Source organism: Nicotiana tabacum, chromosome 20, assembly GCF_000715075.1.
Source record: "Nicotiana tabacum cultivar K326 chromosome 20, ASM71507v2, whole genome shotgun sequence".
Taxonomy (NCBI): Eukaryota; Viridiplantae; Streptophyta; class Magnoliopsida; order Solanales; family Solanaceae; genus Nicotiana; species Nicotiana tabacum.
Window position 1 is genome coordinate 115,239,932 of NC_134099.1, and position 4,017 is coordinate 115,243,948.

Consider the following 4,017-nt stretch of genomic DNA (forward strand, 5'->3'; position numbering starts at 1 on the left):
TCGCACATCTTATTGGGGCAAGATAGATGACATGGAGACTCACTTCTAGAGTTTTGTGTGACAAGAAGGTGCCACCGAAACTTAAGGGTAAGTTCTACAGAGTGGTGGTCACACCAACAATGTTGTATTGGGCTGAGTTTTGGCTAGTCAAGATCGCTCATGTCCAGAAGATGAAGGTAGCAGAAATGGGGATGTTGAAGTTGGATGTGAGGTCACACCAGGTTAGATAGGATTAGAAATGAGATTATTCGCGACAAGGTGGGTGTGACCCCTATTGAGAACAAAATGCGGGAAGCGTGGCTTAGGTGGTTTGGTCATGTGAGGAGGAGTAGCACAGACGCCTCGGTGAGGAGGTGTGAGAGGTTGGCATTGGAGGGCCTACAGAGAGGTAGAGGTAGGCCAAAGAAGAGGTGGGGAGAGGTGATTAGGCAAGACATGACGCAACTTCAGCTTACCGAGGACATGGTCCTTGATAGGAATGTATGGAGGTCGAGGATTATGATAGTAGAGTAGGTAGTCTAGAGTGTTCATAATAGTAGTATTGTCACGTAGTCTTGCTTTTTGTTGGTAGTAGGTTTTTATGACTAACCGTTGTTTTCTTTTATTATTGATCACATTACTATATTGTTGTTTTTATTCTGCTTTTATATGGCTTTTTGGTACTGTCTCTTCTTGTCTATATTTTCATTAATTTGGTGCTTATGCTTTCCTGAGCCGAGAGTCTATTGGAAACATACTCTCTATACTCACAAGATAGAGGTAAGACCTGCGTACATACTACTCTTCCCAGACCCCACAATGTGAGATAATACTGGGTATATTGTTGTTGCTACTAGGACCGATTAAAGGCAAGCACTTGCAATGCAATCCGTTGTGTGGTTAGATGATTTGTTAGGTATATCAGGAAGTTGCTGATATTTTTGCAGCCAAAAGATCAATCTTGGTTATGTATTTCTTCAACGTCATTACATATAAATCATCAAATACATTGATTTCAAATAAAACATCATTTGCTAATACTACTCCATTTTTTTAGCGTATCACACGCCTGCTACAAATGCAAGACATGCAATTGGATATTGTAAAACTTTGAGTAGAATATTGACGCTTTTATACATACTAGACAAGGTAAATTTGGAGAATTAACTTTTTCCGTAAATTTACCTTTGTCTCTAACAATGAATTGAACAAATTTTTAAAAGTTTTTCATTACTTCTTTATATTTTCCAATGAGTAATGTGGAAATTTTTATTGTTCCTTATCTTTTTGCACCAAAAAAAAGGGATATCATTCAGACAATTGTATAGTTAAAATTTAGTAAGAACGTAAGAATTACTCTCCACTGAACGGCAGATTGACAAAAAACACAAACATATTAATCTTCTCATTGAGAGACGTACCAATTTTTTTCTCCAAGAGACAAGCCTGCTGTATGGTTACAGCTTATTGACGACAATACTGAATTCAACATATAAAAGTACACTAGATAATCTTGCCCATGCGAACAACTTGCAGTATGTTCATGCTCTAACAATTTTTTTTCTAACTTGCGTCTGCAACCTTGAAGCTTTGGATTAATTGAGGCAAATATAGCACAAGCGTGTGGCCTTAATATACTGAAGCATAAATTTAAACCAATACAATAACAAATAGAAGACAAAATAGGATACAACATGATTTGTTTTATCAATTGAATCATGTCTACTAAAAAAGAATGAATGAAAGGATCAAATTCACCATTACTGGTGGAAAGATGAGCATTTCATAATACAGAAGCCACTCAAGAATGGAATTTTGTTGAAATAGATTATCTCATTCATAAAAACTTTCTGGACTCAAATTGATTTTATTAGACGTCCACTTTGAAATTGATTATCTCTTTGTTCCTTTCTGTTCGGGCACCAAGACAGTGCCATGATTTGTTCTCTAGCTTTGGTACTTCTGATTGAGGAGTTGATGACATTCCAGAATTTGTATCTTTGTAAATGGATGGCAGGCTCTCTTGAGCTCTGCAAAACAGATAAGAATGAGCTAGTGTTCAGCAGCAAACATGAATTTTTAGATCAACGGTTTATATAATTCTACTAATTAGCTCCAATTTTAAGTATATCTGCAATTGCTATGATTTTTTGAAACTAAGAGAAGTCCATCCAGATGCCTGACAATAAGCCTCTTCTTAGCTCTCAATCCAATCCAATCAAATATCATAGTCAAAACTAATCTGCTCCTACTTTTACAATTTGACATTTAAATATCCGGAAAAGGACAAGAGCTTCTTTAGCCAAGTCTAAACCCTTCCTCTCCTCTTGAAAAGTATGGCTAATGATTTTTAATAAATGGTCTGTTCCAAGCTACTGTTATCTTCAAGTCCACTTAGGTGATATTGGATATGGATCAAGCCAAGTTTTTTCTTAATTTTGTCAACCCAAACAGGAACTGTAGCTTGACCGTTTTCCTAACAATGCGTCGTCAATGTGCCATGCAATCTCCCTAACTTGTGAACCATGATGCATTCTGCGGATAAAAATAAATACACTTCGCAGTTTTCCTATTATGACAGCGTCAACCTACAAAAATTAAGGTTCCAAAGCCAATTTGAGAGATCAAAGGCTACAAAAATATTATTTACTTGCTCGGAAAAACGTGGAACACAAAGTAGAAGCAAAAAAAGGATACCAGTATGAAACAAAATATAATCTTCAAAAATTTAACACATGTAAAAGTTAAATCACTTTGAGTTCTTTCATAAGAAGTTTCGATAAAAAAGATAACAATATATTTAAGTGCCTCGTACTATAAGATTCTTATAGGTGTTTCCTGTGATAACACGCCCTTTTGAATAGCATACTTACTCTTATACTACAGTTATGTAAAACAAATTATTGCATTACCTATTCATGCATATAACAGGCTTTCTATGCATTTAAGAACTAAGTGCAACAGATAACAAGGAAATGGTAACACAACCTGTGGGATTTCAGAGCTGGATAATTTGGAATTAGATACTCCTCCAGATTTCCAACTTGCAGTAAGTTGTTCTGTAATTTGAAGAACTAAGTGCAACAGATAACAAGATAGCGAAAGAACTTCATGTCAATCTCGATTCGTCCCAAAAGGAAAAACCCAATGAGGCCCAAAACAAGAAAGAAATAACACCTGCAAATAAAAAGCCCTGATTTCTAATCCAAATCCAATAGAGAAACAGGACAAGGTCAGTCGTTTCAATAGAGAAACAGGACAAGGTCAGTCGTACTTCTTCTGTAATACGCAAACACCTAGCCAATCGACACCGAAAATTAAATTTTGCAGTACAACAGTACGATAACCTTGATGGAACAAAGCTAAAGCAGCGAACAACCACAACCGAAACCTAAATTTCTCTTGTCAAAAGGAGTGCAAAATTCACAGAAGAGTCGACTTGTAAAAGGACAGTAATGGAGAAAGCCTCACCAGCGCTATTGATATTGGCAGAAGGAGAATTGATGGACTAAAATCGAGAAATAAAGCAAAAAATAGGGAGGCACGGGGAAGAGACAACAGAGAGTTTCCGTAGAAGTTAAAAAATCTCCGTAGGTTAGCGCTTTCTGTGCGTTGTTATCTCACAGACAGCGTAGTCAGCCAACTTTAGCTACGTGTTGCTGTACAGAAGCGCAGGAAATTTCTCGTAGCATAAAAGGTGGATGAAAATACCTAACTGCCCTCATGTCGGCAAGCAGAGATGTCGACCGCATGCTTTAGGGCTCCTCTATATAGTAAGAAAAAGAATGCATGATATTTAGTACTCCATTCGGTCCATAATAAGTGATATTTTAATCTTTGGTATACCCCTTAAGAAAATATGAACTCTTAGAAAAAAATATATTTACTAAATCACCCTTAATTAATAGTTATCTTGACAGATTGGAATATGTAAATAAGGCTAAATTTTAAAAATATAAAATTAATTCATTCTTGTTTATGTAAATTGACACTTATTTTGGACCAAAATAAAAAGACAAAAAGGCCAATTATTATAGT

General features: G+C 36.0%; 1 long non-coding RNA gene across 1 annotated transcript; it reads right to left on the minus strand.

Annotated features, from left to right (window-relative positions):
• Positions 1-1,617: 1,617 nt before the first annotated feature.
• Positions 1,618-3,695, minus strand: LOC107801862 (uncharacterized). The gene is made up of 2 exons (XR_001651720.2): positions 2,968-3,695; positions 1,618-2,009 (listed from the first exon to the last, which is right to left on the minus strand). It is a non-coding gene; the product is annotated as an uncharacterized LOC107801862 (long non-coding RNA).
• Positions 3,696-4,017: the final 322 nt, after the last annotated feature.